This window comes from Sminthopsis crassicaudata, chromosome 6 (assembly GCF_048593235.1).
Source record: "Sminthopsis crassicaudata isolate SCR6 chromosome 6, ASM4859323v1, whole genome shotgun sequence".
Lineage (NCBI taxonomy): Eukaryota > Metazoa > Chordata > Mammalia > Dasyuromorphia > Dasyuridae > Sminthopsis > Sminthopsis crassicaudata.
In genome coordinates this window covers 251,793,574-251,818,171 of record NC_133622.1, presented here as the reverse complement: position 1 = coordinate 251,818,171, position 24,598 = coordinate 251,793,574, and the positions used below count along the sequence as shown (strand labels likewise).

At 38.9% G+C, this 24,598-nt stretch overlaps 1 protein-coding gene across 4 annotated transcripts in view; it reads right to left on the bottom strand.

The window, feature by feature from the left end:
- TOP6BL (TOP6B like initiator of meiotic double strand breaks) overlaps positions 1-24,598 on the bottom strand; it is a 69,095-nt gene that overhangs the window by 19,879 nt on the left and 24,618 nt on the right. The window lies entirely within an intron of this gene.

The window sequence follows — 24,598 nt, the reverse complement described above, 5'->3', positions numbered from 1 at the left end:
TCTCGACCTTTCAAACATTTAAAAAAAAATCACACAAAATATAAATTGGAATAGCATTAAAAGGACCTTTAAGATCACTTAGCCCAATTCCTAATTTTTACAGATCAGGAAAATGAGACCTAGTGAAGCGTGTCTAACATCACCCAGCTCTCAATGAAACACAGCTCTGAAACGCGTAAAAAGACAAGGGAAAGAGTCAGGGTTAGGGAACACAATGAAAGTCCCCGTTGGGGAAGAGGGAATGTCCCAAAGCAATCTTGTGGCTAAGTAGGTCATAAAACCTGTGCTTTTCTTATGGCTCTCATCATGAAGGAGCCCCAGGGCTTTGTAAATACATGGCTAATCATGAAAGGAAGCTCGTGAGGTTGCCAGGTAACATATAACTAGATTTCCCTTTTCAGCTCCTTTTTTTCTTTTCCCCAGGAAAGAAGCTCCATTCTACATTTCCTAAAAGTGTTCTGCTGCTGGAACAGCTGAGACACCCCCTTCCTATGGCAAAAATGCTACTGGTACTGGGTACCAGGTCCCCTAGAAAGAAGCAACTCATGGCCTGGATTCTCTGCCCTCGATGTTTCTAATAATTGCTGGTGTTTGCCATAGCAAGCCATGTTACTAATGTGATCGTTCTTTTCAGACTTTGGACTAGCCTAGTGATTTCCATTTGTTTTGAGCAGGAGTACCTCTTTCTAAAGTCAAAAAAACTTTAGTAATTAGTATCTGAACTAATTTTTTTTAATTTAGAATTTTTTGACAGTATATATGCATGAGCAATTTTTTTATAATATTATCCCTTGAATTCATTTTTCCAAATTATCCCCTCCCTCCCTCTACTCCCTCCCCCCGATGACAGGCAATCCCATACATTTTACATGTGTTACAATATAACCTAGATACAATATATGTGTGTAAATCCCATTTTCTTGTTGCACATTAAGTATTAGATTCCGAAGGTATAAGTAACCTGGGTAGACAGACAGTAGTGCTAACAAGTTACATTCACTTCCCAGTGTTCCTTCTTTGGGTGTAGTTATTTCTGTCCATCATTGATCAACTGGAAGTGAGTTGGATCTTCTTTATGTTGAAGATTTCCACTTCCATCAGAATACATCTTCATACAGTATCGTTGTTGAAGTGTATAGTGATCTTCTGGTTCTGCTCATTTCACTCAGCATCAGTTGATGTAAGTCTCTCCAAACCTCTCTGTATTCCTCCTGCTGGTCATTTCTTACAGAGCAGTAATATTCCATAACCTTCATATACCATCATTTACCCAACCATTCTCCAGTTGATGGACATCCATTCATCTTCCAGTTTCTAGCTACCACAAAAAGAGCTGCCACAAACATTTTGGCACATACAGGTCCCTTTCCCTTCTTTAGTATTTCCTTGGGATATAAGCCCAGTAGTAGCACTGCTGGGTCAAAGGGTATGCACAGTTTGATAACGTTTTGGGCATAGTTCCAGATTGCTCTCCAGAATGGTTGGATTCTTTCACAACTCCACCAACAATGTATCAGTGTCCCAGTTTTCCCACATCCCCTCCAACATTCATCATTATTTGTTCCTGTCATCTTAGCCAATCTGACAGGGGTGTAGTGGTATCTCAGAGCCATCCCAATTTACATTTCTCTGATCAGTAGTGATTTGGAACACTCTTTCATATGAGTGGAAATAGTTTCAACTCCATCTTCTGAGAATTGTCTGTTCATATCCCTTGACCATTTATCAATTGGAGAATTGTTTGATTTCTTATAAATTAGGGTCAGTTCTCTATATATTTTGGAAATGAGACCTTTGTCAGAACCTTTAACTTTAAAAATATTTTCCCAATTTGTTACTTCCCTTCTAATCTTGTTTGCATTAGTATTGTTTGTACAGAAACTTTTTAGTTTGATGTAATCAAAATCTTCTATTTTGTGATCAATAATGATCTCTAGTTCCCCTCTGGTCATAAATTCCTTCCTCCTCCACAGGTCTGAGAGGTAGACTATTTTCTGTTTCTCTAATCTATTTATTATCTCATTCTTTATGCCTAAATCATGGACCCATTTTGATCTTACCTTGGTATATGGTGTTAAGTGTGGATCCATATCTAATTTCTGCCATACTAATTTCCTATCTGAACTATTTTTGAACCATTGGTATAATTGAGGAAATAGATGATGAAAATTTCAGGAACATTTTTAAATTATTTTGTATTAATTAATTTGTATGTAATTAATTAAACAATATTCGGACATTTGAAAAACATTGCTACATATTATAAATATGCATGTGTATATGAGGCACATTATTCAAATTATAGTCTGTTTATCATTCTGAAAATGTTGGGGATAAAGATGAATGACAAAACACTGATAAAAGTATTTATTGTGTGTTGAAGCCTTTGGTTGTCAAAATGACTGTCCTTGGCGTGTACATGGATTTGATAATTCCCAGGGGAAGAGTAGTTCCCAGGCAGATTATAACTGGTTTTTACTACTGGGATGTCTACCAGGTCCCTCCTGGCCACCTAGCAGTCCTTAAGAAACAGCATGCTTTTGGGGTTTTTTTCCTGGCAGAAGGGTATTCTAACCCACTGGCCCTGCAGCATGGCTAATGGTCAGACTCTAGGAAAGCAGGTGGCCCTCAGGACACACAGGGCAGAATTGGGAATTCTACATTATGGGAAGAAGCATCACATACAAGGTGAGAGCACAAGAGCCATATTCATTCAGCCAATGGCATCCCATTAGCAGAGCTGTCCTTCAGCACCAAGTCAATAAACAGGGGCTTTATTAGGTGTTGGGTCTGCTGATAACAGCAGACAATGGAAATGGGTCAGTGACAGTTGGACTTGCCCTTCTCTTTGTTTCAACACAAAGGGTCCATGAAGGGCGGCTAGTTGGTGTAGTGGACAGAGCACCAACCCTGAAGTAGGACCCGAGTTCAAATTTGAGCTCAGATATTTAACACTTCCTGGCAGTGTGAGCCTAGGCAAGTCACTTAACCCCAATTGCCTCAGAAAAAAAAAAAAAAAAAAAAGGGGGGGGGGCCGGAGTCCATAAGTTTCATGAGGATTAAAAAGGTCAGTCACTGTTACTCCGGGAAGATGCAACTCTGCCAAATCCTATTGCTATTCTATAACTGGCCAAGTGGCCTTCAACGAGTTGCTTTACCTCTATGAGCCTCAGTTTCTTGCTCGGTAAAATGTGCTTATACTTGCAATTCCTACCTCATAGGTATGACTGCAGTCAGATAATGGCAGGTGCTTTTCAAACCTTCACATGCAGAACTTGCAGAATACAAACTTACACAGGAACTAGGTTAAGATACACGTCATCATGGATGTCCATCAATTGGAGAATGGTTGGGTAAATTATGGTATATGAAGGTTATGGAATATTATTGCTCTGTAAGAAATGACCAACAGGAGGAATACAGAGAGGCTTGGAGAGACTTACATCAACTGATGCTGAGTGAAATGAGCAGAACCAGAAGATCGCTGTACACTTCAACACTGTATGAAGATGTATTCTGAAGGAAGTGGAAATCTTCAACATAAAGAAGATCCAACTCACTTCCAGTTGATCAATGATGGATAGAAACAACTACACCCAGAGAAGGAACACTGGGAAGTGAATGTAAATTGTTAGCACTACTATCTATCTACCCAGGTTACTTATACCTTCGGAATCTAATACTTAACGTGCAACAAGAAAATGGGATTTACACACATATTGTAACACATGTAAAATGTATGGGATTGCCTGTCATCGGAGGAGGGAGTGGAGGGAGGGAGGGGATAATTTGGAAAAATGAATACAAGAGATAATGTTATAAAAAAAATTACTCATGCATATATACTGGCAAAAAAATTTATAAATAAAATTAAAAAAGATACACGTCATCCCTGTTGTCCTTGCTGCTCTGGGGCTGTCCTACAGATGCTTTCAGTAAAGTTACAAAACATTCCAACTCCATCCTAAACAGGAGTTCTTTTATGCCATCGCAGTAAGGGTCTACAGCGCCTTCCTCACTGCTTGTTCACCCGAGTCACATTCCAAAGACTTTAACATGGACACCCAGGCATTGAAGCAGCAATTCAGCAACTCTGGGGACAGAGTCAAGGTCATGGTCATTCAAGACATGGATATACAAAGGTTGTGGAGCTTGGCTTCATCACCTTCCCCAGCCCTGTACCAAGGATGCCATGCTGGTCAGAAATGGATTTGGTAGCAGAGATGGGGTTCTGGCTACTCCAGAAAGAACAGTGACAGGGATCATGGCAGGATAAGTAGGGAAAGAAAGTATGAGTACAGAAACTATTGTGGCAGAAGCCAGGGCGATGATGACTGTGACTCTGGAGACTTGGAGGGGGACAGATGACAACGGAGCTGACCTGGGCCATGCAATATAAACATTCTGATTCCAAGTGGTCCTTATTTGCAACATCAATTTTTACAAAGTTTTTTTTGGAACCTTACTAAAACAATTCCTTTGAACAACTCTCCCCTTCTTGCCCCTCCATTGGTCTCTTCTACATAGGGCATGTGGGATGTTCAAGGAGGACCAGCACCTTTGGCATGATGGCTTCCCAAGCTATTTTCAGGGCTGCTTACACAAAGCCGTAGCATACACAGTGGCAGTCCCACCCCAGTAAAACGATTTTTAAGCAGATAGATCAAACCAGGTAAGGGTAACTGACAGGCCTCAGACCTCTTGGTGAATTTAGACTCTGTCTACCCCAAACATCTGAAGACTTTCCTCGGCAGAACAGGTAGATGAGAACAGTCTGTTCCACCAGCCATAAAGGCGGCTGAACCAGGTGTCATAGAATGCTTAAAGCTTGCCCAATGCTTGAAGACACCGATGTTTTCCACTACATCTCAGACTACTTCCAGTCATCTTGGCTTTTTTCTTTCCACTGGACTTTAATGACTTATAAAGAAAGAGTGAGGCTGATGACTTTGTGCAGCTCTGCCTTCCTTAAATCCAATTTACACGTGAGCCAAGACAGCACTCTTGTTATGTCACTGGTCCTCTTTGAAATGAAAGACAAACAAGAAATTTGCTATGTGCTGGCCTGGAAATGTCTAATAAAATGACCCACGTATTAAAGCTCTAGTCATTCTTAGGGGTTTTAAAATCCATTTGGAAGAGTTTTATTTTGCCTCTAGATAACACAATCATGTTCCTTTTAATTCAGACTTTCTGGCCTTACCTTGGTTTTGCTCCAGCTGAAAAACTTGGCCAACAAACAGGTGCCTAGTCTCCTTGGTCTGCCTGACTTAAGAATAAACGTTTTTGGGGTTTTAATTTTTATTTTTATTTTCAGTTCCAAATCTTATCCTCCCTATATCTCTTTCCCTACTCATTGAGAAGGCAGGAAATATGATACCCATTATAACAGATGAAGTCATGCAAAACATTTATCTATTGGCCATGTTGCCAAAAATCAAGAGAAAAACAGTCCTAACTGCACTCAAAGATTATCAGTGCTGTATCTGGAGGTATTCTTCATTAAGAGTCCTTTGGAACTATCTTAAATCACTATATTGATCAGAATAGCTGTCTTTCACAGATAATTATTGTTACAATATTGCTGTTACTGTATAGATTGTTTTGGTTCTGTTCATTTTATTTTACATCAGTTCACATAAGTCTTTCTAGATTTTTATGAAATCATCACTTTCACCTTTTCTTATAACACAATAATCTCATCAAATTCATACAGCACAACTTGTTCAGCCATTACCCAACTGAGAGGTATCCTCTCAGTTTCCAACTCTTTGCCATCACACAAAGAGTTATAGCTTTGCACACATGGATACAAAAAAAGTCCCCTTTCTTTGATCTCTTTGGGAGAATAGCCCAAATAATAGTATTGTTGAGTTAAAGTATCTGCACAGTTCAACACCTTTTGGGGCATAGTATCAAATGGCTTTCCAGAATGATTAGACTAGTTCCACAGTTCTACCAATAGGGCATTAATGTATTTGTCTTCCCACATCCTTTACAGAATTTGTCACTTTCCTTTTCTGTCATGTTAACCAATCAGGTATGAGGTGATACTTTAGTGTTGTCTAATTTCTAATGACACAGAATTGTTCCCATATGGATATTGATAAGTTGGGTTTCTTCTTTTGAAAGCTGCTTATTTAGATCCTTTGACCATTTGTCATTTGGAGGAAAAAATTACTGATCCTTATAAATTTCCCTTGGAAATATCAGTTTTTGCTACACAAGAGGCACCCACAGCAGTCCTTCTTCAGGGAGACTGTGACAGAGTGGGTGAACCTTCTAGCACAACCAGAACAAAGCCTTACTCCTTATCCAGTGCTTGTGACTAGAATTTTATTAAAGGCCATTAAGCGAGCAGTACAATTATCTGGGATAAGACTTGACAAGATATACATTTTTTATACCAATGCACAAATTAATATATGCTGTGAAGCCATCCCAGAGTGGCAAATTTCATTAGCCATGGCTCCAAATTTTACACACAGGTCTCCATTAAAGATAACAGACTATGACATAATTGGTGATAGATTCTTGAATAAAAGGTTTCTAAAATTCCTCTTAAAGGACCAACTATCTTCACAGATGCATCCAAACATACCATTTGCGCTGTATACTCTCGTGACTTAACTATAAAGAGAGTAGTCAGAACTCCTTTTCAATCCACTCAGCAGAATGAATTGTATGCAATTATGCTAGCTCGCTCTTATTATCCAGGAGATATAAATATAATATCTGATTCGGCCTATTCAGTAGGTGTGGTACAAAGAATTGCCACAGCCCAAATAAAATTTGGAGCCTCTAATATATATCAGCTCTTTAAGGAACTTCAAGAGCAAGTGAGAAAGCATCCAGGTAAGATTTATATCTTGCATGTCCACTCTCATAGTGGACTTCCAGGTCCTATTTTTGATAGTAATTCAAAGGCAGATAGCCTTCTAACCATGTTGGACAATACTCTTTTATTTCAAGAAGCCCAAGAATCTCATTTTAAATATCATCAGGCTGCCCGAGCTTTACATTTACAATTTGGAACAAGAAAGGAAGCTAGGAGCATAGTAAAAGCCTGTCCAGATTGCCTTCCTTTCCATGCTCCTACACTCCCTCCAGGGAAGAACCCTCATGGTTTGAGACCTAATGAAATTTGGCAAATGGATGTGACCCATCTTTTGGTCATCTGTCTTTTATACATGTTGTGGTAGACACTTTTTCAGGATTCACTTTTGCAATACCAGCAGCAAAAGAGACAGCCCAAGTGGTCACTGAATTCCTTATATAAGCATTTGCAATTATGGGTGTGCCACAAGAAATAAAAATAGATAATGGACCTGTATATACTTCTAAATATTTTGCACACTTTTGTGCACAGTATAAGATTTTACACACCACTGGCTTACCTTTTAATCCTCAAGGACAGGCAAGAGTAGAGAAGAGAAACAGAGACATTAAGATGCTCCTCCAAAAACAAAAGAAAGGGGGAGCCATGGGTAACCCTAGAAAACTTCTAAATCTAGCTCTTTATACTATTAACTTCTTGATTTTTGACAAAGATGCACTGGCTCCAGCAGACATGTTTTATAACCCACTGGAAGGGCAGCGTCCAGTGGGAGCAGCTCCACTCTCTTTAGATAATCGCCAGGTGATGTGGAGAAATCCAGAGAGTGGTGAATGGAAGAGAGCAGATAGGTTAACTGCTTGGGGGAGAGGGTTTGCTTGTATCTCCACAGATGGAAAAGGAATCAGATGAGTGCCAACAAGCCGTATTTGCCTTGTCCATCAGAGAGAAAGATGGAGTAGACCCTTGAAATGAAGGAGAAGACCCAAGAAACATCAGGTGGTTCTGTCACTGACTGTGTCCACCACTGAAAGAGCATGGCAATTATGGTGCTTGACTCATGGACATCAAAAATTGTTGGACTTCAAAATCCTCAAGAATCATTGGAATCCCTGAGACATGAAAAGATTGTTGTTGGACTTCAAAACCCTCAGGAATCATTGGATCTCAGACATTAAGACTGTTGTAGAACTTGAAAACCCTCAGGAATCATTGGATTTTCTGAGAAATGATAAGACTGTTGCAAGACTTCAAAAATCTGCTGGAATCATTGGATTCTCTGATATGTAAAGCAATGGAAAATAGATTGGTTTTGGATTATCTCTTGGCTGCTGAAGAAGGGATGTGTGTGATTGTGATTGTTATACCCTCCTTCTGGGACTTCTGGAAATCTTTTACAACACTATGTTGATTCATATTATTTGTTATACCACTACTTGCATGTATAATTCATGTCTGTTATACAACATTGAGTCTGCCCTGGCTGTGGGGAGAGTCATCACTAATAGCCTGTGCGTTATTGCTATGTGCTTGTGTAGTACCTCCCATGCTGATGGGTTTGTGCATACCTGTTTCTAATAAGACCCTTCAGCCCAGAAACCCACCAGCACACCCCACTTCCCTTTGATGCTTTTCATCTCCCTTCCTGAGAAGTCAGGGAGGGCTTGACCACCTGTGTTCTAAAACAAAAGAAAGCAGAAAATGTAAGGGGCTGGAGCTCTTGAGTCAATGCACTGAGATCAGACAATTGAGCACTTGAAGCTAATTACTGATTGGACAATATTCCATAGGAATATGCTTGGAAAATGGTCCTTCCCACTACCCTGTGCTGGCCAAATCGTTTTGTGTATACAGAGAATTGTGGAAAGGACTAGGAGGTGCAATGAGACTAGCCAGGGTCATTTCTGCGAGAGAGATGAAGAGGTAAGGTCAGGAGAGCCTACTAGTCCATCCCCTTCACTTCTACTGCTAAAGCCCAAGAATAAAGACTTTTGCTTATCCTGATTGCGGCGTAATAATGCGGTCACTACAGTACTCAATGCAACAAAGTAGGGATCAGTTATCTACTGCTAACGCTCATTTTGGCCCAATAATTATATTGGCTCAAGAAAATATAGGGTCTCCATCAGCCAGCACCACACCATCCAACCACCGAACCACTGATTGCCAATGGAGAAATTCTGAATACCGTGGCTATGCTCCCTTACTTTGGCAGTATACTTTCCAGGAATCTACACCTAGATGATAATATTGATGCACACGTTGCCAAAGAGCTCAGTGGCTTTGAAGTAAAATGTGGGAGAGAAAATGTATTAGACTCCCTACCAACTGAAAGTCTACAGGGCCCCTGTGCTGACCTCACTATGGCACTCCTGTAAAACCTAACCAGTGTATCCACGCAAAACTGAGCTGCTTTTGTTTGAATTGTCTTAGGAAGATTCTGAGGTTCAATCACCAAGCATTTCAACTGTACTGCAGAAAGCACAATTCTAATGAGCTGTCCACATTGTTTGAATGCCAAACATATGATTATCTAAAAAGCCATTTTGCCCAGAATTCACACGAGGCAAGCACTCACACTGAGTCAGGAGAAGTGACACAAGGACACTCTTTAAGGTCTCTCTGAAGAACTCTGAAACGGATTGTGAGACATGGGAGACGCTGGCAAAGAACCAGCCAACATGGCCTTCCCACATTAAAGAAGGGTCTGGGCTCTATGAGCAAAGCAGAATTGCAATAGTTCAAAATAAATGAGATGCACAAATTTAGAGACATCTCTATTCCACATATTCATGAGGATTATTTGTGCCTGAGTTGCAGCAGAGCCTTCTCAGTTTGTATTGGTCTGATCAATCACAGTAGTACACACTGTAGCTTAACTCCAAAATAGCAAAGTTATTTGGGACCTCCTCAAGAATGAAGGACAACCAACCAACCATTTTGTAAGAAAGCAGAACAATGGAAACAATTTTCCATATATTTTGGAAAATAATTTCTCTAAATTTAAGGGATTAGAATCTTACAAACCTCTTTTAACTACTCTTTCTAATGATTTCCCTTCCTACATGGTCAAAGGTGAATTTTAAGAAATGTTTCATTTAATCAAATGACTAAAAGGGTCTTCTATGCCAAGTTTGATCATTATTCTATTTATTTCCTGGGCTTATTTTTTAAACATCTCAATTTATTATATTTTTAATAAATTCTTTTCTTTTAAAATTTTAAGATCCAAATTCCCTCCCTCCCACTTTCTCCTCCATTCATTGAGAAGGCAACATAACATCAATTACAAATATGAAGTTATGCAAAACATTTCCATATTAGCCATATTTTTTTAAAAGCAAGAAAATAAAGCACATCCTACTTCAATTTGCACTCGAGTTTATCAGTTCTGTAAGAGGATGGAATTTTTTCATGATGAGTTCTTTGGAATTGTCTTGGATCATTGTATACATTAGAGTAGCCAAGTACTTCATCGTCATATCACTGATCATCATTACAACATTGTTGTTACTATGCACAAGAATCTCCTGGTTCTTCTCATTTCACTCTGCATCATTTCATACAATCTTGCCTTTTTCCACTTCTATAACCCCCACCTCATTTCTTATAGCATAATCATACTCCATTACGATCATATGCCACAACTTAAGTCATTCCCCAAGTGACGAGCATCCTCTTTATTTGTCCCTTAGAATATCATTCCAACCCCTCAACTCTTAATTTGGAACCTACTAAATCTTGTAACTATGACAATATTTGAATTGTTTCTTTCTGGTTGCTTAAAATATTTTTCTTTTAACCCGGGAGCTCTAGAGTTTACCTAAAGTATTCCTAGTAGTTTTCATTTTAAGATCTCTTTCAGGATGTGGTGAGTGGATGTTTTCAATTTCTATTTTACCCTCTGGGTCTAAGCTATTGGGGCAGTTTGCCTTTATGATTTCCTGAAATATGTCTAAGCTCTTTCCTTGATCATAGGTTTTAGGTCCATAATCCAATAATTCTAAATTCTCTCTCCTCAATCTATTTTCCAGGTCATTTTTTCAATGATATATTTCAAATTTTCTTATATTTTTCATTTTTTTGACTTTGTTTCTTGAAGTCTCAAGGAGTCAATAGCTTCCACTTACCCAATTCTAATTTTTAAGCTATTTTCTTCAGTGACATTTTATACCTCCTTTTTCCATTTGGTTTTGTAAGGTATTGTTTGTTTGTAAGGTATTTGTATTTGTAAGGTACATTGTTTTTGTAAGTTCTCTTTTTTGGGTAATTTTTTGGTGCCTCTTTGCCAAGCTGTTAATTCTCTTTTCATAATTTTCTTTTATCAATGTCTTCCCTCCTTCTGTTTTTTTCTATATGCCTCTTATCTCTTTAACTCTTCTAGGAATTCTTGCTGGATTTTGGTCCAATTAGAATTTTTTTAAGGATTTAATTGTAGCTGTTTTCACATTGTTGTTTTCTTCTGAGTTTATGTCTTGGTCTTCCCTTCCATCATAGTAGCTTTTATGATCATATTTTTTTTTGGCTTATTTTTTCCAATCTACTTTTTTTTTACTTTGAACTTTATGTTAAAGTTGGGCCTTGCTCACCAGGGGAAGCACTGTCCTAAATTTCAGGCCTTTTCTTGCTGTTATTTGCAGATCTAGTTCTGAGGAGTCTGCAAGTTTCAGGTATTTCTAAGGTGGTATGATTCTGGGAGAGATATGGCCATGGTCCTCATTGTTCTGGTCTTTACCCAGGAAGGGCCCCTGATCCCTTGCTGCTGCAAGCACTAGTACTTCACTTTGTTTTGGTAATATGACCACAGCCTCTGCTCCCTTGTGATTGATCCCCAAAGCTCCTCGCTACCCTGGAGTTGTCACCCAAAATTGTATATGGGTAAAAAAAAATTGTCAATTAGTGCAAATTGTACTTAGTAACAATAAAGGTCCCTTGAAAACTTTCTGACCAGCTTAGAACCCCTTACCATCTCTGAACTGAGAGCTTCAGAATCTGCCACTGTTGCCACATTTGGTATGTTATTTTTAATTGTATGTTGCTATGGGCTCTGGGCCCATACTGCATGGGCTCTGAACAGGCCTTCCCTCAATGCCACAGACTTCTTTTGCTAACCTCTTAAGTTTTCTTTGTCTACAAAAATGTCCCACCCTGATCTTTTGTTGGCTCTGCTGTTCCAAAATTTGATTTGAGAAATTATTTTAAAGATATTTGGAGGAGAATATGGGATGAATTTGGCAGGTTGTCTGCCTCTAATCCACAATCTCTGGCAGGTATCTTGCTTTAGAAAGTGGTTAGTTCTTCAAAAATGATGATATAAAAATATTTCAGTATTGAATCTTCTTTCCAAATTGATATTTTGAAAGACTTCTTATAAGGTTTCTCATTCATGAAAATCTAAAGCCTTCAAATAAGGACACTTAGAAATTATGATTTTGTAATATTTTTGTAATATTTTAAAAGGAGAAAGTGAGGGGATTAATATGGTTCTATATCTCCAGATGGGTCCTATGAAATGCCTAAGATCCAAAAGTGGAATCAAAAGACTCCTAGGCAACAGTTATATGAATTCAGCCAATAATATTTTTAAAAATAAGTAACGAACAAGTTGCTGCATAAATCTGCAGCAGACATCTGCAGAAACATAAGGGATTCTGATAGCAATCAGAGACCAAGTCGCTATTACCAGAAATTACAGAAGTGCTATACTTAAGGAGGCTGTACTTAGTGACCTACATAAAGGGCAGCTAAATGTTAAGATGGATAGAGCCCTGGGCTTGGAATCAGGAAAATCTGAGTTCAAAATCTGCCTCAGACACTTACTAGTTATATATCCCTGGGCAAATTCTCAGGATAATGATAGCACCTCCCTCCTAGAGTTCTGTGAAGATGAAATAATAATTGTAAAGTGCTTAGCATTTTATTGTATGATTGTAAAATGAGAAAAACAGAAGCAAAAGAACAAGTCTCATGACAGAATCTTGGGAAACACCCACAATTAGGATGCATAATATATAGATGAAGAGCTAGTAAAGGAGACCAAAAAGAAGTGGTCAGATAGATTGGAAAAGAATCAGGAGAGAGCAGTCTCAAAAAACTCAAAAGAAAAAAATATTCCTTTGGAACAATATCAAGGGTCATTCGAAGAAGAAAAATAAAAGGAGTCTGTGAATGGCTGGTTTTGTTTCAGTGATACTGAGAGTTCTTAAAAAGGGAAGAAAAAAGGAAAACTCAGAGAGGGGAGAACATCGCAGAGGAGAGGGTGGGCTGTGTCAACTGGAAAGGTAGGGGCAATGAAGGACTTTAAAAGCATTTTGTATTTGATTTTGGAGGCAACAGAGCCACTGGAATTTTTTTAATAATGAAATGACATGATCACATTTTAGGAAAATCCCTTTGGTGGCTGAATGGAGGATAGACTGGAGTTGAGAAAGACCTGAGGCAGACAGGCCCACCAGCAACTACTGCAGTAGTCCAGGATGAAATGATGATGGCTTGTACCAGGATGGGGACAGTGCTGGAGGAGAGAAGAGGACATAATTGAAACATGTTGGGAAGGTAAAATCAATAGATGTTGCAAAGAGCTTGAATATGCGGGATGAGAGACAGTGAGAAATCTTAAGATTGTGAACCTGTGGGACTGGAAAGATAGTGTTACAGTCCGCTAAACTAGCAGGGAAGGTAGAAGGTGAGGAGGGTTTAAAAAGTGAGTTCTGCTTTGGACATATCTCTATTGGACATCCAATTTCAAGATGTCTGAAAGACAGTTGGAGCTGGAAAACTGAAGGTCAGTAAAAAGATTAGGGCAGATTGGGTAGATTTAAGAACCATCAGCATAGAGATAGTAATTAAATCTATAGGAGCTGATGAAATCACCAGGTGAAATGGTCTAGAGGGAGAAGAGAAGAGGGCCAAGGACAGAACTCTATGTTAGAGGGCATGATTTGAAGTAGGAACCAATGACCAAAGGAGGGGTCAGATAGGTAAGTGAAGAACCAGGAGAGAGCTGTTTCCTGAAAACCTAGAGAGAAAAAGAGTGTCAAGGAGAGAGTGATGGACCATGTCAAAGGTTGCAGAGAGGCCAAGGATCAAGAAAAGCCCATTACATTTGGCACTAAAAAAAACATTAGTAAATATGGGAAAAATTCAGGTGGAAGATTAAGATCAAAGGCAGGATTAAAAGGAGTAAGATAGAAAGTGGTGGCTCCTATGGTGGATAGGCTCTGAGTTCAGACACAAAGGGCAAAAGGAAGACAAAATGCTAACAGGGATGAAAGGTTGGAATAGGAGCTTTTTCAGGATTGGGGAAGATATGGGCATGTTTGCAGTGCAAGAAATGAGTCAGTAGAGAGGAAGAGTGAAAGTGAGACAAGGGGGATGACCAAAGAGCCATCTGTTGGAGGAGAGTATGGAATGGGGTCACTTGGGCCAACAGAGGGCTTTGCCTTGGTCAGGAGTTAGGCCACCTCATCATTGGACACGGGGTGAAGGAGAGAGGGGCAAAAGGCATCTGGGGGTTAAGAGATGAGGAAGAGAAGAGGAAACTCACAGCAAATAGCATGATTTTTTTCTGCAAAATAAGAGGCAAGGATCATAACTGAAAGAGTGGTAGGAGCCATGAGAAGTCTGAGGGTTAAGAGTCTGAAAGAGCAGCTGTAGAAAGTGGGAGAGGGAGGGATAAAGGAGGTAGAGTAGGATTGCCAGGCAGCAGTGAGGACACGATGGAGGCTGTGCAACATAAAACTGAGCACAAATATGGGCAGCCAGATGATAGAACATTGGGCCTGAGGTCCAGAAGACTTGAGTTCAAGTCCAGTTTTAGACATCTACTAGCTGTATGACCCTTGGAAAGTCACTTCACCATGTTTGCCTCAGTTCCCTCACCTGCCAAATAAGAGGGAAAAGGACATGGCCAATTCTAATATCTTTGCCAAGAAAACCCAAAACGGGGTCTCAGAGTCAGGCGTGACTGAAAATGACAGAAGCATAGAGTTCCCACCCAAAATCCAGGCAAGACATTTACACCTCTGCTCAGCAGCATGTTTGTAACAGTGAAGGACAGTGGGAGGAACCCCAGATGGAGGCTTGGCAGGGCATTGTCAGCAGTATTATAAGGGGATAAGGAACTCCAGAGAGGGACAGTGCAGAGTGGAACTGGTCACCAAAGAGTTGAGTTAGGGAGAAGTGATGACCAGGGCAAAAGAAGCAGTGGGAGAAGATCCAAGAATAGCTGATGGAGGCCACAGTGTGGATGAAGAACAGTGCTAGGTGAGGGAAGACTGGGGACAGGCGGAAAGCCAATAGATTACGGTCAGATAAAGGGATTTCCCAATTCCTAAACGTGGGGGAGGCACATTTGTGGGCGATGGCAGGATCATATCTGGGTGTGGCCAAGGTGTGGTGGAGGAGCAGTTCCTGGAAAGTGACCGGGTGGAGGAAATGAATGGCTCCAACATTGAGGGACAGTCAGAGTGTGTGTTGAAAACTTCTGGAATAAAGTCAGAAGTTGGGGAGCAGAGAAACATTGTGAGCCAGGTATCAACTGAGAAAAGAAGGACAGTGACAAAGGGCTCTAAAGAAATAGTTACTAGGATTTTGATTGGTTGGTAGATATGAAAAGCATGGACCTCAAAGGAAGAGAAGCTACAGAGTGAAGGAGGGAGAGAGAGAAGCTAAAAGTGACAGTGGGGAGCATGGAGTTTCCCAACACCCCTGCCCCAACCAATGACCTGAGGAGAATGAGTGAAAGCGTACCCATGAGTGGAAAGGGTGGTCAGGAAAGTTGTCATCAGTGAGAGCCGGGATTCAGCAAAAGCCAGAAAATGGATAGATGGATAGACAAACAGAGAAAAATATTTAAGAGGAGGAAAAATTTGTTAATTATGGCGCAGGCACTCCAGAGGGCACAGTAGAAGGGCTAGGTGGAGCCCAGATGAATGTTAAGATGGGAGGGTGGAGGGAGATGGAGATGAGGAATAGGGAGCTGGGGCACGGCATGGGATTTAGAAAATGATCAGCAGGAGTTCAGTCCCTGGGATGTGAAAGGTTTGTCACTGAGGGGAGGGGACCCCTCCTGAACCCTCAAAGGAAGGGAGCAAAGATGGGAGGTCTTAAGCCAAATGGAGAGCTGCTCTTCTTTACCCAGGAGGTTCTCTGTATCATAATTGGGAGGCTGTGCTGGCAGCAGGTGGAAGCAGCTTGTGCTGCGCTAGACTGAAATGCTTGGCTTTGGAGCAAACTGATGATATCTGGTCCTGCCCTGACAGCCTTATCTCAGGGAACACACTGTGCCCAGGAGGAGAAGGGAAGCACAAGATGGCTATCTCTATGCAGGGGATTCACTGGTTTATATATCCACTCTCCATCTTTCCCACCATCAACAACTGTCTACTGGACACATCAAATTGGATATCCCAGGAGTATCTTAAACTCAACCTAAAACTAACCTTGTTATTTTGCCTCCTAACTCCACCTCTTCCAAATTTCCCTGTTATCTGAAAAAAAAAAATCCTCCTATTTTCAGCATCTGGAGTTCATAATTTCAGTAATGTCCTGGCCTCCTCATTCTCCCATCCTCCACATATCCAATAATTGCCAAATTTTGCCATTTCTACATTCCCGACACCTTCTTTTCACTCCCATCTACTACTTTGGTCCAGCCCTCACTGCCTTCTCTCCTCAATTTCTGCAACAGTTTTCTAATTGGTCTCCCAGCCTCCTTTGTACACGTGGTATAAGAAGTCACTCTGCATGATAATGTCTCAAAAGTTGTGACTCTCAAACCAGTGGTTTCAGTTTGTAAATAGCCTTTGTGCTAATTAGACTTGGCACACTTTAAAAAAAAAAAAAAAAAAAAAAGGCCAGGGGAACTGGTCAGGGGAAGATTGCAGTGCTCCAGACTCCAGGCCCAGCTATGCTAACCAGATGAAGTCCTAGCAAGCCCACACAGGTGAGTCTGGCTACAGAGGGTGAGGCCCTGGCTAATTGAGGGCACTCCCGGGAGAGAAGAGTCACAGGTTTAGGTTCCAGAAAAGGGAGACCTGAAACTTACAGCCTAGAAGGGACCACAGAGAGAACAAGAGTTGGCGACAGCATTAGAGGGGTCCTTGGTCACAGCTCAGGACTGGAGAGGAATAATTGAGGTCTGGCCCTCAGAGAGAACTCGGGAAATAACAGCACAAAACATCTGAAGTCTAAGATATTATTCCCCCCACTCAACTTGGGACTAGCGCCTAACTTTAACACAGTTAATGGACAAAAAATGTGTTTATATTACATGTGTATGTTTGTATATGGATATGGATGTATATACGCAAAAGAGAAAGAACCAATCTTGATAGCTACTATGGTGATAGAGAAGATCTGGGTTCAAACTCTGAAGAAGATGGTGAAGTTAAAATAATTTTTTAACCTCAAAGTAAAAAAAGCAAAATGGTCACAAGCCCAAAGAGTTTTTGGAAGAGCTTTTTAAAAAAGACTTTTAAAATCAAGAGAGACTAAAAAAAAGTTAGGTTTTTAAAAATAAGGGTAATGCAAGAAAATCAAGAAAATTATAAAAAGAAAGTCCACCAACTAAAAAAGAGATCCAAAAATTAACAACAATTCAATAAAATAACAATAATAAAATAATTCTTTAAAAATTAGAAGTGGTAGGGAGGAATCCTTTATAAGACACCAAGAAATAACAAAACAAAATCAAATAGATAAAAGAATGTTTAACAACTCATGAGAAAAAGCAATTGAATAACTATGATGAGCAGGATGGATGATTTCAGAAAAACTTAGAAAGGCTATCATAACTTGATCCAGAACAGTGTCAGGAGAACACTGTACAGGTAACTACAATATCATACGATGAACAACTGTGAATGACACTTAGCTATTTTCAGCAATACAATGATCCAAGACAATACCAAAGAACTCCTGATGAAAAACTGACCTGGAGAACAGATCAAGGAGAAACAACATAAGAAATGCTCAACTATCTGTATGAACAACAACAAAAAAAGAGTCTAGATATTATATTTTATGAAATAAGTTTTTGAATGAGAGAGCAAAACAGAAATAGAAAAATTCCACTGATCACTACCTGAAAGAGATCCCAAAATGAAAACTCACAAGAATATCATAGCTGGGGCTGCTAGTTTGTGTAGTGTATATAGAGCACCAGCCCTGAAGTCAGGAGGACCTGAGTTCAAATCTGACCTCAAACACTTAACACCTCCTATCTGTGTGACCCTGGGCAAGTCACTTAACACCAAGTGCCTCAGCAAAAATAAATAAATAAAAACAACAACAACCAAAAAAAAAAAAAAAAAAAAGAAAAAGAAAAAAAAAAAGAAAGAAAGAAAGAAAGAAAGAAAAAAAAAAGAAAGAAAAAAATATTAAAATTATCAGGTCAAAATTATCAGAAGCTACTCAAACAAATAGAAAAAAAAATTTTTAAATACTATGCATTTACTATCAGGATAATACAGGATTTAGCAACTTCTACATTCAAAGACTGAAGGGCATGGAACAACATATCCTGAAGAGCAAAAGAGCTGAGCTTGCAATCAAAAATAACTTACCCAGAAGAACTGTGCATTATCCTGAATGGGAAAAAAAATGGTTATTTAATGAACTAAAAGAACTTTCAGGTGTTTGAGAAGAAAAGACCAAAACTAAATGGAAAATTTGACCTATTAAACTCAGTAGAAACATAAAAATTGTAAACATTAAGGACCAATTATAAAGGATTTAATAAGGTCAAAGTTTTTACTTCTTATAATAGAAAATATTATGTGTGGTATTTCTTAAGAATGTTATCATTATGTGAAAGAACATACAGAGATAGAAGACTTGGAATTGACTTGAGTATGATGGGATGATTCTAAAAATTAAAGTTGGGTAGGGAGAGATAAAATGGAACAATTAGTTGTTATATATGAAGTGTGTGCAGAAAAAGCATTTGATAAAATCCAACATCCATTCCTACTAAAAACGCTTGAGAGTATAGGAATAAATGGACTATTCCTTAAAATAATAACAAGCATATATTTAAAACCGTCAGTAAACATCATATGTAATGGCGATAAACTAGAACCTTTCCCTGTAAGATCAGGAGTGAAACAAGGTTGCCCACTATCACCATTACTATTCAATATAGTACTAGAAACGCTAGCCTCGGCAATAAGAGCCGAGAAAGAGATTCAAGGAATTAGAGTAGGAAATGAGGAAATCAAACTATCACTCTTTGCAGATGACATGATGGTATACTTAGAGAATCCCAAAGACTCTGCTAAAAAGTTATTAGAAATAATTCAGAATTTTAGCAAAGTTACAGAATACAAAATAAATCCACATAAATCCTCAGCATTTTTATACATTACCAACACAATCCAACAGCAAGAGATACAAAGAGAAATTCCATTCAAAATAACAGTCGATAGTATAAAATATTTGGGAATATATCTACCAAAGGAGAGTCAGGAATTATATGAGCAAAACATATGAAGTGTGAATGAAAGAATTGTTACTGTGGAAGCAGAAGGGGTTAGAGATCTGGTAGTACTAGAATTTTATTCTCATCAGAACTGGATCAAAGAAGGAATAACATACATATATATCTAGAAGAATATAAAAATCTTCTTAACTTACAAAGAAACTGGAGAGTGAAGGTAAAGGGTAAGGGACAAAATTTTAGAAGGCAGAAAGATTAAGATTAGGGGATAAAGGAGATAAGGATAAGGGAGAGATTCTTAGAAGGGTTGCAGGTTAGGGAATCAGTGGTTAAAAGTCAATTAGATGTTTGAGGAGGGATAAGGGGAAAAGAGAAAAGGAAAAGGATAAACTGATGAAAAACAGGATAAAGGGAAATGCACAAATAGTAATTTATAATTACTCTGAATGTGTATGGGATGAACTCACACATAAAATGGAAACAGCAGAATGGATTAAAAATCAGAATCTGACAATACATTTACAAAAAAAAAACACATTTAAAAATCAGAACTACACAAAAAATAAAAACAAAAGGTTATAGTAGAGTTGATTATACTTCAGTTAATGTAAAAAAAAAAAAAGCAAGGGTAGCAATCATGATCTCAAAGTTAAAGCTTAGAAGAGATAAACTGGGAAACTATATTATGATAAAAGATACCATAAATAATGAAACAGTATCAATACTAAACCTATGTGCACTAAATGCTATAGCGCCCAAATTTTTAAAGAATAAGCTAAATGAATAACAAAATTATAATAGTGGGGAACTTCAATCTTTCCCTCTCAGAACTAGAAAAATCTATCTAAAAAATAACTAAGAAATCAAGGAGGTGTGCAGAATCTTAGATAGGCTAGACATGATCAATATCTAGAGAGAACTGAATGGGAATGAAAAAGAATACATATTTACAAAAATTGACCATATATTAGGGCTTTCATGGTTAAATGCAAAAGTATTAAATGCATCCTTTTCATATCATAATGCAATGAAATTACATTTAATAAGGGATTATGGAATCATAGATTAAAAATTAAACGTAATCTTAAAGAATAAATAGATTAAGTCGATAAATGTTTAAAGTATATGAAGAGACAACTTTCAGATGAACAAATTAAAACCATTTCTAGTCATATAAAAAAGTGATCACTATTGATCAGAAAATTGCAAATTAAGATAACTCTGAGTTACTATTACACACCTCTCAGATTGGCTGAGATGACAGGAAAAGATAATGACGAATGTTAAATGGGATGTGGAAAAACTGGGACGCTAATATAGTGTTAGTGGGAATTGTGAATGGATCCAGCCACTTTGGAGAGCAATTTGGAACTATGCTCAACAAGTCATCAAATTGTGCATACCCTTTGACCAAGAATTGTTTCTACTGGGCTAATATCCCAAAGATATCATAAAGGAAGGAAAGGGACCCACACGTAAAAAAACATTTGTGGCAGCTCTTTTTGCAGTGGCAAGAAACTGGAAATTTGAGTGGATGACCATCAGCTGGAGAATGGTTGAATAAATTATGGTATATGAGTGTTATGGAATATAATTTTTCTGTGAGAAACAATCAGCAGGATGATTTTAGAGAGGCTTGGAGAGACTTACAGGAACTGATGCTAAGTGAAATGAGCAGAATAGGAAATCATTACACATGACTATATGATGATCAATTCTGATGGGCATAGCTCTCTTCAACATTGAGATCATTCAGACCAGTTCCATTTGTGCAGTGATGAAGAGAACCATCTACACCCGGAGAGAGAACTTGGGAACAGAGGGTGAACCACAATTCTCACTCTCTCTGTTATTATTTGCTTGTATTTTGTTTCTTTTTTTCTCAGTTTTTCTTTTTCTTCCTTCTTGATCTGATTTTTCTTGCACAATTGGATGGCTATGTGAATATATATATATATATATATATATATATATATATATATATATATATATATATATATATATATATATATATATATATATATATTGGATCTGGCATATATTTTGGCATATTTGGCATGTATTTGGACTACCTGCCGGGTGGGGGAAGGAATGGGGGAAAAAGGGGAGAATTTCAGCAGGGGGTTATACAGGGGTCAATGTTGGGAAAATTACCCATGCATATGCTATGTGAATAAAAAGCTTTAATAAAAAAATGTAAGCACATTTGTTTAAGCAGGAATCATTATTTGACTTTTTGTTTGCTCCTCCAGTATCTAATACAGTGATTGTTATATAACAGGCATTTCATAAAAATTTGTTCGCTTATTCTCCAAATCCCCATACTGCAGAAGACTAAGGCTGTGAAGGGCTTTCAGTGTGGTCTATTTTCTAATAGGTTTGGGAAAAAAAAAGATTGAGAGGAGGCAGATTGAACTTGCGAGGTGACTGGGAAACATAAGAGCAACATTATCTTCAAAGCATAAAGATCAGTGTCTCTGATGCCTTTCAAACACCCTAATTCTCAGCTTGAGAAATCCTGAGTTAGGTCAGTTCTCAAGATCTCTTTTGACCCTATAATTATAAGCTCTTTAAAATTCAACACCACTTTTCTCATCTCCCATGAATCTAAGCCAAGCACTCCTTTCTTATTCCTTCATTGAGAGCTTTTCCATGCTGCTTCATATTCCTGATAAATTTCACCAACTCACTCTTTTAACATTCATTGTGTTTAGATCATTATCTCCATGAGAAAAATGATGAGGAAATATGTCTTTATCTGAATAGGATGGGAATGTGTAAGGATCCTTTAAATGGGGGGCCATGGTGCAACAGGAGATTGAGTGACCCAGAAGTAATCTCTGTGGATATAGGACTGTCCTGTGGGTGGGATCCTGGCCATATTGAGATAGCTTTATATGGCTCTCTCGATGGTTGGCTGTGTGTGTGACCTCACAGGCTAGGCTCCCTAGCCTGGGGTAGCCAAGCCAAGCTGATGGATACCCAAGAGAGGTAAGGAGTTTGGTAGTGAACACGTGGGTCTTCAGACCAGGTGTTCACTAGGGAGTTAACAAGTCAGGTCATTAAGTCAGAGAATTATGTGAATAGGTATAATAAAGGCTTTTAAGTTTACACGTGGCTGTTCTTGAGCGTGTTATTGGTTATTAAACTACTATTCAAGAAATTGTGGGCCAGAGACCTTTGAAGGCCTCAGAGGAGGTGAGCCGGGTAGAGTTGACACTGCAAAGGTCAGTGGTCAAAGGTACTCTGTTGGTCCTCGGACAGACTGGTAATAGTAATTGCTAGGAGGGTATGTTACAGGAATGCCAGCATGTATGATCAGGGTTAATATTTAAAAAGTAAAAAATGTTATGATGACATCTTTTGATTTGTGTATAAATTGGATTTAAGACAGTGGTACAAAGTAGTCAGCCTCACTCTTTTAAAGTCCCAGTCAGGACAGCTGATGAAGACTAAGGCTGCAGTAAATGACCTCAGGGTCTTCGATGTCTCACCAATCTCTAAATACTCCACAACATCTGCTTCATTTGCCTTCAGGGCCACTGGAACAAATTGTTCTTATCTGCCCTTTCTGCCAGGGGAAGTCTTTACAGGGGGGAGACATCCCCCTAACTCACCATATGCCTGTGAAACCTGGAGAGCCTACCAGCACCATGCCAGGAAATTAAATTGCTTCCACTTGAATTGTCTCAGGAAGATCCTGAAGATCACCCAGTGGGACAAGACACCAGACACTGAAGTTCCTTCTTGAACTAAACTTCCCAGCATTCTAACTCTGCTGCAGAAAGCAGAACTCCGCAGGGTTGTCCACACTGTTCAAATGTCAAATGTATGCTTGCCAAAAAAAAATTATTTTATGGAGAATTCACACAGACCAAGCGCTCACAAGATAGTCAGAAAAAAAGCGGCACAAGGATACTCTCAAGCTCTCTTAAGAACTTTAGAATCGATTATATGACACAGGAGATATTGACTCAGCAAGGCATGCCCTCAAAAGAAAAGGTACTGTGCTCTATGAGCAAAAAAGAATGAAATTAGCCCCAAAGAAACTTGAGATGCACAAAATTAGAGCATCCCCCCCCCACCAAATGTTAATATGAATTATTTGTGCCGACCTGTGACAGAACATTTCAAGCTTGTATTGGTCTGATCAGCCATAGTGGGACACACTGTAACTCAACTCTAACGTAGTGATGTCACTTGGTCCTCTTCAAGAACACAGGACAACAACCAACTTAAGAAGTGCTTACTGACCTGAAAGAACCAAAATTCAGGAGGCTCTGGATTAGAAGAATAGATACAAGTCTGTGGAGATGACAAGAACCATCCAATGACACCACAGCTTGATGTTATTGGACAGGATGGGGTTTTACCTGAGATGATAGAGTCAGACACAAATGAACAAAAATATCTGCAGGAAAAATACACACATGAAGAATATTTTCCATTTTCAATTATTAATCAATGTGGCATTGAGTATTTCTAGAATAAAGGAGTCCTTATACTATTGCCAACTAAAAGGACATCTGTCAACTCTTTGACGATGACGTGAAAGTCAATACTAAGAAGAAGGCCTTTCTAGGAAGAGAAGACATGTCTCCAGTGAGCACAAGGGGTTGCCATCTCCATGGAGACAAGCTTCTGGCTTTTCAGAATCGGGCTGAGGACATTCCTCCAGAGAACCCAGTCTGGAACAGCCAAATGACTGATTAGCTGTAGACTCTGCCTTCACTCTGGATGACTTCTCATGACCACCACTTACAAATACTTTGAGAACCTTTGTTTTACTTTCCCTCTGTCTCTGTAGGTACCTAGATCAGCAAAAGTACATATCCTCTTTTCCTAGTCTTCTGTAATTATCTTTACTATTCAATATTCCTTTAAAGGAGATAAGTTACAATAGGGAATCCTTGTTTGTCCAGAACTATCCTTATGCCTTCTTAAGTCTCTTATGATCAGTCTGCTAGAAATGGCTACCAAGCCTTCCTCAATGTTGGATGCATTTAAATTTGGAGATTCCTGCATATCCCCAACTCAAGTCCTCCACTACTATTCTGAATTCTGTCACTGAAAGGATAACCAGGACCATTAAATAGCTCATATTTGTGTAACAATCTTTTTTCTTCTTCACAACTCTGTGCTATTATTTTCATTCCCGTTTTAAGGGACTTGCTTAGAGTCACCCAGTGTCTTAGACAAGATGTGAACTCAGGTCTCCTTGGCTGCAAGAGTAGGATTCTGTCTACTGTACCTTAATACAATAAGGATAAGAAGGAGGTGATACAGGGCTATGAAGAGAATCCTGGCCCTGGACTCAAGGTGAG